This window comes from Myotis lucifugus, unplaced genomic scaffold (assembly GCF_000147115.1).
Source record: "Myotis lucifugus unplaced genomic scaffold, Myoluc2.0 scaffold_160, whole genome shotgun sequence".
Lineage (NCBI taxonomy): Eukaryota > Metazoa > Chordata > Mammalia > Chiroptera > Vespertilionidae > Myotis > Myotis lucifugus.
Genome location: NW_005871208.1, coordinates 650,701 through 660,482, shown reverse-complemented (window position 1 = coordinate 660,482; position 9,782 = coordinate 650,701). Strand labels below are relative to the sequence as shown.

General features: G+C 46.9%; 1 long non-coding RNA gene and 1 pseudogene across 1 annotated transcript; both read right to left on the bottom strand.

The window, feature by feature from the left end:
* Nucleotides 1–2,124: 2,124 nt before the first annotated feature.
* On the bottom strand, nucleotides 2,125–3,626 carry LOC102426933 (annotated as a pseudogene).
* A 1,064-nt stretch (nucleotides 3,627–4,690) lies between these two features.
* LOC111827409 lies at nucleotides 4,691–6,884 on the bottom strand. The gene is made up of 3 exons (XR_002830963.1): nucleotides 6,852–6,884; nucleotides 6,229–6,411; nucleotides 4,691–5,105 (listed from the first exon to the last, which is right to left on the bottom strand). It is a non-coding gene; the product is annotated as an uncharacterized LOC111827409 (long non-coding RNA).
* Between the last annotated feature and the right edge of the window lie 2,898 nt (nucleotides 6,885–9,782).

The following is a 9,782-nucleotide window of genomic DNA, read 5'->3' as shown; positions in this document are numbered from 1 at the left end:
AAAGTAAAAAATCAAAAGGGGGCGGAGGGTGGGTTGCGGAGGAGGGGCGGGCAGCTAGGGAACCGTTTTTTTTTTTTCCAATTTGGGAGGGAAGTCTCGTGCTTTAGAGCTCCCAGGTTCCAGGCGGAGTCTCTGAGACTCAATACGGAAGAAAACGGGACTGGTCTGGGCATTCGGTTGGGACTTGAAGGGCCAACTTTTCTCTCAGAGGGTCTTGCAAGCGATTTCCAGGGGCCTCTATAGGCAGGACTTGAGAGCAGCCATTCTGATCGCTCGCTCGCTCGCTCGCTTGCTCGCTCGCTTGGCCCGTCCTGTTGATTCCCCTGGGGACCCCCGCCCCACCCCAAACCCGTACATGGGAGGCTTTTTGCCATATGAAAAGGCCCCAGCCCTTTGTAATCTGAAAAATTACTTAAACAAAACTGCAGTTCCCCCAAGGTCCCAGGGCAACTTGCATTGCTTTACAGCTGGGCTTCTGCTGGGTTGTCTCAGGCAGAGCCTAGATTAGCACCTCCTTAGATCCAAGAGCCAGTGTACCTAGTGGTCAGAGTCGGACTATCCAATTACAATTCAGATCCATAAGGGACACACTCAGGGGGTTTGACGTCAGTGAGCACCAAAACCCCACTGAAGCAAGTCTTGCCCCATGAGGGTGTCTTCAGCACAGAAGTTCTCCCACTGCAGACACAGCTGATTCTCACTGCCAATTGGCCTGGAGGTCAAATCCTCCCAGTGTTACCCACAACAATCAAGGCTTAACTACAACAAGACTGTGCACAAAGCCCACAAGGGGGTGCACCAAGAGTGTCTACCTCAGGTAATTGGGGAGGCTGAGCCGCTTAGGACACTTAGCACAGAAAGCCACTCTATCGACACAGCAAAGCATAAAAAAATGCCAAGACAAAGAAACAGGACACAAATGACAGAAATGGAGGAAAGCAAACTACTGGATATAGAGTTCAAAACCACACTTAATGTTTTTCAAGAATTTTCTAGAAACTGCCAATAAACTCAATGAGACCCTCAAGAAATCTAGTGAGACCCTTGATGTTGTGATAAAGGACCAACTAGAAATTAAGCATACACTGACTGAAATAAAGAATATTGTACAGACTCCCAACAGCAGACCAGAGGATCGCAAGAACCAAGTCAAAGATTTGAAATATGAAGAAGCAAAAAACACCCAACCGGAAAAGCAAAATGATAAAAGAATCCAAAAATACGAAGATAGTGTAAGGAGCCTCTGGAACAGCTTCAAGCGTACCAACATCCGAATTATAGGGGTGCCAGAAGAAGAGAGAGAGCAAGATATTGAAAACCTATTTGAAGAAATAATGACAGAAAACTTCCCCTACCTGGTGAAAGAAATAGACTTACAAGTCCAGGAAGTGCAGAGAACCCCAAACAAAAGGAATCCGAAGAGGACCACACCAAGACACATCATAATTAAAATGCCAAGAGCAAAAGACAAAGAGAGTATCCTAAAAGCAGCAAGAGAAAGAAAGTCAGTTACCTACAAGGGAGTACCCATACGACTGTCAGCTGATTTCTCAACAGAAACTTTGCAGGCCAGAAGGGAATGGCAAGAAATATTCAAAGTGATGAATGCCAAGAACCTACAACCAAGATTACTTTATCCAGCAAAGCTATCATTCAGAATTGAAGGTCAGATAAAGAGCTTCACAGATAAGAAAAAGCTAAAGGAGTTCATCACCACCAAACCAGTATTATATGAAATGCTTAAAGGTATCCTTTAAGAAGAGGAGGAAGAAGAAAAAGGTAAAGATACAAATTATGAACAACAAATACACATCTATCAACAAGTGAATCTAAAAATCAAGTGAATAAATAATCTGATGAACAGAATGAACTGGTGATTATAATAGAATAAGGGACATAGAAAGGGAATGGACTGACTATTCTTGGGGGTAAAGGGGTGTGGGGGATGCGGGAAGAGACTGGACAAAAATCGTGCACCTATGGATGAATACAGTGGGTGGGGAGTGAGGGCGGAGGGTGGGGTGGGAACTGGGTGGAGGGGAGTTATGGGGGGAAAAAGAGGAACAAATGTGATAATCTGAACAATAAAGATTTAATTTAAAAAATTTAAAAAAAGATATCACACAAAGGAATGACACGGATGCATATATACAGGTGGATTCTCATGGAGGCCATATTCAGTCACTCATATCCATGTCTTCTTCATGATGATCATCACCATTCACTTTGGATTCTCTCAGGGGATCACCATTTTCCTTTTCCACAGAACATTCTTTTGTTTTTGGGGAAACTGGTTCTGTTGGTTTCCTCTCCTCTTTTTTCTCTTTCTCACTGTCATACCCCTGTTCCTCTTCATCATAATCCCATGTAACTTTTACATCTTTATCACTTTCAGATTTTCTTTCCCCATCCTTTTCTTTATCTTTACTTTTCTTCTTCTTGCTTGTTGATCGTTCTCGTTCATCTCTGCCTCTTTCTTTGTCTTTATCTTTCTTCTCCTTTTTATGCCTCCTAGGGGACGGTGAGCAAGACAATTTTCTTTTCAGAGACCTGGGCTTTTTAGGAGATCTTGTGCCACTCCTGCTTCGTCGACGTCGTCTCTCTCTGCTTGCACTTCTGGGCGGTCTGGCTGTGCTATACCTTTTTGGTGGTGTTTTGGAACGTTTCTTTTCTTTGTCTTCTTTCTTTTTGTCTCTGTTTTTGGATGTGCTCCTTGACTTTCTACCTCTCTCTCTGGAATGAGATCTTCTCCGTCTGGGACTTTTGGATCGTCGCCTACTCCTTGACTTAGAAAGGGACCTCCTTCTAGATCTGCTTCTTGACTGCCTGTGTCTAGAAGATGAAGGAGTCCTCCTCCTCCTCCTAGAGCATGATCTTGAGTGCCTTCGTTTTTCTTCTTTTTTATCTGGTTCTATGGCAGCAGATATTAGGGACTGTGCTTCTCGAACTTTCTTCATGGCTTCCTCTATTTCTTTACTAGAGGTATCTGATTTCAGACTTGGTGAAACAAGACCAGCAGCTACATGATTCAACTTGGGATCAACAGTACTCATAAGCTTCAGCAACTGATCTGCAACAGGAGACTGAGAATTCAAGTTTGCTCCAGGAAGCCCAAGTGCAGCAAGGGCAGGATCAAGAGTAGGAGCTCCCAAAGCAGCCAATGGAACAGCGCCAATCTGGGTAAGTGGGTTAGGAGTAGTCAGGAGTCCACCACCAGGCAGAAGACCTGCCACTGCATCAGCTGGTGCCAACAGAGACAAAGCCTTAGTCTCATCAGGAATAACTCCTTCTGCATATGGTACGACTATCAGTGCTCTGTCAATGAATACAGTGTTTGTTAGATGCTGTGCCACAACTGTTGAGTCCGGATCATGGAATTTAACAAAGCAGACACGGGATGAAGCCAGCAAAGGTGAACCATCCGGCGGGAAGAGGCGCAGTTCCTCGATCTTGCCTAGGAAACCGAAGAGGGTCAGCATCTGCTCAGAGCTAGCACTCGGGGAGACATTAGTCACCTGGATTACCAGGGTGCCGCCACCGCTGCCTCCGCCACCCTGCCTGCCACTGGGGCCAGGGCCCGCAGTGCTGGGGACGATGGTAGTGTTGCTCATGGCACTGCTCGCTCCTGCTTTAACACATCAAACACAAAACAGTGAGAGGGAGGGGAAAGAGGAACCGTTCGCCTGAGAGGAGACAGGAGGGTGTCCACTGTTACAGCTGCTGCTGCTGCCTCCGCCGGCTGTTCAGGCACCAATTGTTGGGGTCCAACCCCAGCAGGTCCAGGGGTTTCCAAAGATGAGGACGGAGTCCGCGAAGAATGAAGGAATGACACGGAAACAGGATCTCCAGCCAGGTTCTGTGTTTATTGTCGTGTTACCTCTGTATTTATACCAGTTGATTTTAATCCTATCCATTCTATTCCAAAGGTTAGGGCGTTTGTTAGTCTAGTTCTATTGAGTTTAATCCTGTCTAGGTTAATCTCTGTGTACCATTATAAGGGCTATTCCAAGGTCACTGCTCTACTGATAAGCTACAAGGAAGTGACTGAAGGAGATTATCCTAACCAGTAAAGGTTATGTCCTCCCAGCCTCACTGCTTGCCTTCCCTGGGACTGCCCTGTGTCAGTGGGTCTCCAGGGGTATAGGCTTTGGTGCTTTCCCTGGTGGGCAGACCCCTGGGGATGTGGGCCCAACAAGTCCCAAATTTATTGCCAACAGTCTTAGTCCAAGTACTTCATAAGTCGTACATGGTATTTCTGTAACACTAGGGGGTCTTACTGATTCATTCCCTTCCTTAGTCCTGTTAATTCCTAACCTGGGGAAACAACCTTTCTCGGGGAGGTGGTCCTGGTTAAAACACATAGCGCTAAGAGGGGGAGCAAACATATGCCATATACGCCAGGTCCCTTGAAACATAAGTTGTACAGATGTTTCTTCCCTGCAGCGACTGTGTCAAGCAGCAAGGGTGGGCCGGCTTCCGGCAGTCTGGTCCTGCCAAGGCATTACGGGTGAGTTAATTAAATGTTTGACGAAATACAGCAGGCTAATTTTTAAGCTGATAATTTTGTATGGCCCAGGAATGATGTTATAAATATCCAAATGGCCCTTGGCAGAAAAAAGTTTCCCCACCCCTGCCTTAGATTATAACCTAATAAAGTCTTGCTAGCTGGCCATCTCTACAAAGCTTTTAAAAATAATCTGCATTTGTATGTTAACTAGCACTCAGAAGGATCTGTCCAGAGTCCAGCCAGTCATATTACCAGAAATAGAATTTTCTTTAATCCTAATTAAATTAAAAATTCAATGAGAAAGTGGACAAAAGACATGGCAATTAATTCATAGAGGAAATACAAATGGCCAATAAATATATGGAAAGATGCATAATCTCACAAGTAAGCAGGAAAAGGCAAGTTAAAACAATAATGGCCCTGTCGGTACGGCTCAGAGGTTGAGGGTCGACCCATGAATCAGAAGGTCACAGTTCTGTTCTCACATGCTCAGGTTGTAGGCTCGATTCCCTGGTGGGGGACCTGCAGAAGGTGGCTGATCTATGATTCTCTCTCATCATTGAAGTTTCTGTCTCTCTCTCCCTCTCCCTTCCTCTCTCTGAAATCAATTAAAAAAATGTTTTTCAAACAATAATGAACCCCTAGTCAAGTAGCTCAACTGGTTAGAGCATCAACTTGATACACCAAGGTTTAAGGTTCAATCAAGCACATACAAGAATCAATCAGTGAATGCATGAATAGGTGGAACAACAAATCGATGTTTCTCTCTCTCTCTCTCTCTCTCTCTCTCTCGCTCATCAACAAATTTTTTAAAAAACATAATGAAATATTACTTTTGGCCCATCAGTTTAGCAAAAATTAAACATTAATAATATTAAGTGCTTGCAACATTGGGGGAATGTAAATTAGTGAAGTTTTTTTGGAAAGCATTTTGGCAGTTTCTATCAAAATAACAAATGTATATACACATTGACCCAGAAATTCTGTTTTCAGAAATCTTTCCCAAAATAGTACATGCATATGTGAGTAAAGATATACTGTATATACTTTGCAGCATTGTTTGCAATACTAAGAAAAAGTTTAGAAAGAAATCAAATGTTCATCAATAGAGAAGGGCTTGAAAAATATGTGCATGCATATTATCATTGGGATCTAAAAAATAATTAGATTCATATGGACTGCTCTGAAAATATCTGAGACATGTTAATTGAGGAGAAAAGAAGCTCAATCAGTGTGTGTGGGGGGACATGTGTGCACTTGGCTGCTTACATGTATATAAATATATACATAGAAAGGGCCGGAACAGTTCTCAACATTGGCAGCACAGTGTAATCACTCAGGGACTTTTTAAAAATAGTGATGCCTGAAACCCTCTCCAGAAATTTGAAGTAATTAGTCTCTAGGGCATGACTTGGGTAGTGGGAGTTTTCAAATCTCCCCCTGTGGTTCTAATGTGTAGCTCATTAAAATGCAAGGAAGGTGAATAGGAGTGAGGTGAAAGGAGACCGTCACATTTTGCTTTTTAAACTTGTATAATGTTTGAATCTTCCACCAAGATAATTGCAACTTGATAACAAAAGAAAAAGAAAAGAAAAGAATCAGAGAAATTTCCCTGACTTTCCTTCTTTTCCTCCCCAACCTCTCCTATAATCAGTTCATCACTCCTCGGTACTTCATTCATTCATTCATTCATTCAGCAATAACTAATCATCAAAACCTACCTTGTGTCAGGCACATATTTTGTCTTTTGTACACTGGTTGTCATTAATCTCGTTCTTGGCTGTTTCCCTCGCCTCTGTCATCTCTGTCTCCGGCATCTAGCACAGCTTCAGCCACTCGGGAACCATGAGCTCCCTGACAGTTTCTCCTGTGGCCTGAGAGCCCCCGGCACCATTCAGGAATGACTATAGAGAAAGGTGAGACTTTAACCCAGCGGTTCTCAACCTGTGGGTCGCGACCCTTTGGGGGTCGAACGACCCTTTCACAGGGGTCGCCTAAGACCATCGGAAAACACATATATAATTACATGTTGTTTTTTGTGATTAATCACTATGCTTTAATTATGTTCAATTTGTAATAATGAAATTGGGGGTCACCACAACATGAGGAACTGTATTAAAGGGTCGCGGCATTAGGAAGGTTGAGAACCACTGCTTTAACCTATACTGAGAGCCCCAAAGACATCTAGCTAGTAAATTAGGAGATTTCACAATTTGCTTTTCAAATTCCCTTCTCCCAGGCCTAATACAGACCAGCCCTAGCCTCCACCTGGGTCCTATTTCTGCAAGGCCATTCTCAGCCAGCAGGTGGCAGCCTGGGACAGGAATTGGGAGAGCACCCCCACCTGACATCGTTGACGCTGTAGCAGAGGGTTGGGGTCAGATGAAGAGGTAGGGTCTTGGCAGGACAGGTGCACAGGAGGAGGGTGGTGGGGGTCGCATTTTTGGCCCAAAGCATGACATGTAGAGGAGTTATTTCTATAGCTCAGCTTGAGCCCACCTGACGAGTTACCTAGGTTTGTGAGGTTTCTTTTACCTTCCACCAGTAGAGATATCCTGTTCCGAGGTACCCTGTACAGGCCTCTGTCCTCAGGAGGACTCTCTGCTGGTCCCTTCCTGGCCCCTGTCCAGCTCCCCAGGCTGGGTCTTGACCCTCCCTCTGCTGATAGAGATGGCTGAGGTAGTGGGAAGGGGAGTTTGCTGGTCAATGTGTAAAATCATGGATAACATCCCGGGTGATACGGGACACCTCAGTCAGTGCCCTCTGGGGTCTTAGGGTGGTGCCTGGAGGATCGACAGCAAAGGAATTATACTGGTTATGCTCCTCTTGACCTCTTAGCTGCTGGGGCTGACAGGAGTCCACCAGACGCTCTTCTTGTCATTCCCATTTCTTTTCAGCGTCGCTCTCTTCACTGCCTTCCGTCTGTCCATCTTCTTTCTGTCTGTCTCACTTTGCCTTTTCTCTCTCTTTTCAACACTTGATCTTTCTCATCTCACCGTCAGGATCTTTCCACCTTTCCATCCCTCTGACAACGACAGCATACATTGGCTGGAGCACCAGCTTGGTTCTCTCTCTTGCTCTCTGTCACATCTTCCCTCCAGCCATCGAACACTCCTTCAGGCTGGGGTCTGCAGGAGTCTTGACTTGTGTGATTCAACCAGAAGACAAGGGGGAGGTTTGGGGAGAGTGCACTGGCAAACCCACAGGGAAAGAACGCAGCAAACTCTTGCGTCTGATTTGGAGCACAGACCTGTCTCCTTCAGGAAACCAAAGGTACTGTCATCTCATCCTCTCCCTTCCTTCCAGGATTTTTTTTTTTAGCCCCCTACTCCCACCTTATAGGCCTGGTGGCAGGTGCAGCTGGGGCCAGCAGTCCGTGGGGAATTGGCTCAACTCAGCGTAAGACTAGACATGGAATGGGACCCAGAGGGTGGAATGAAGAATGGAGGAGGTGGCCTCTGACCCCGGCTCTGGCCCCTTCTGGGGGTCCTGTGTGACCTGCCATAGGTCATGCCCCCTCCTCCCTAACCACGATCTACATCACAAAACCCACAGCTCGTAACTCAATGCCAGCCAGGGAAGTCTGAGATTGATATAGGGCCCCTCCGGCCAGCTTCCCCTCACTGGACTATGGCCCCGAGGGAAGGGGTGGAGATGAGGGTCATGGGTGAAGTTCAGACAAGGGGTCCTGACCACCAGTACATCATACCTGTTGCAGAGCCTTCGGCGTGCACTCTTAGTTGATTTGCTGGGGGAGGGGTCCAGGCACAGGAGGTCAAGGTTCCCACTGACCAGCCTGTTTTCTCTGGCTCAGTTCAGGGCCATGCTCAGGGAGCTGTGTGCACGGCCCAATTTAATTCCGGTGTTTCATTCAGGATTCAGGCCCCAGGCATCTTACAAAGCAAAGAGAGCCCTGTCACCCACCGAGAGGGCAGGCCGGTAGGTCCTCAGAACGCCCCTCCACCCTCTCCACCAACCTCAGTGCCACGGAGCTGCTCGGAGCCAGGAGCCAGGTCTCACGCAGCCCAGGCCTCACCTGGTGCGTTTCTGTGGTAGTTTCCATCCTCCGCCATTCCCTTCCGGAGATATTTCCCCTACGTAAAACGTTGGCAACTTTCTTGACCATCACTCATACGAAATACATCTACCCAGGACACATGAGCATACGTATAACTAAAAGCAAAGTTTTACAAACCTTTGTGATGCCCTGTGATGTTTTCTGCTCTATTCTATTTTGTTATAAGGAAAAATAAAGGTTTTGAAGATGATTTTACAAACAATGAAGGGTCTGGCACTGCTTGTAAGCAACCGCTTGCAGGTTTACACCTTCACAAGTTGTAAAGCTCAGTTTGCAAACACAGACATCCATGTTATCTTCAGAAAAGCCCGTGAGAAGGTAAGGCAGGCTTTCTCATTGGCCCATTTTACAGACGAGGAAACAGACTGAGAAGTAATGAGCCCACCTGAGAGCATCCAGCCAGTGGACTCCACGGCAGGTCTGTGAGTGCTGGTGTGCGGCCGATGTCCTGTAGCTCCTCTCCCTACTTCCCAACCTCCCAATTGACATCATGATCTTTCCAGTTTGAAGGCCATCCCCTTCCACGGGGAAGATGGAGGGAGAGAGCAGCTGAGTAATTTTGTTTTCCATGTCATCTGTTAACACGGCACCATCTGCCAATTCTACTCTCAGCCCCTCTCTCTCCCCAAAGGCTGGGTGGGGGAGGAGGCGGTTTTCCCGGAGTCTGGACCTCTAGGCCCTCCTCACCCAGGGACTCGGAATACCCACAGAAAGCGCATTTTCCTGCCCAGAACCAACAGCAGCAGACTAGAGCTGAGATGGGAGGAAGGATGCTGTGACACCAAGGGAGGAAACAATAGGATTCACCCCTCACTCACTCTCAGGGTCTTGTCTTCATGTCCACACAGACCCCTCCACTGTGGTGAGGCTTGGAGCTGCGAGGAGGATGAGCTGATGCCGTGACAGGAGCCCTGCTAGCCCACCCGGGGTGAAGGCTAAGGAAGTCCATCTTACAGGGAGCCCCGGCAGATTTATGGGGCCTCGGGTGTGGCCGGCTGTTACTCAGCCTCTGACTTTTTAATTCCCGTCTCCTCACCCACCCCGCCTCCTTCCCTAGAAGGCCTTTGTGCAGGACAATGAGGAATCTATAAATTCCAGGGGACAGGGGTGTGGGGGAGGGGAGCACCAGCCGCGTCAGGCCCGCACAGAGCACGGGGTTGGCCTGCATGGACTGCCCATCTCATCTGATCCACACGG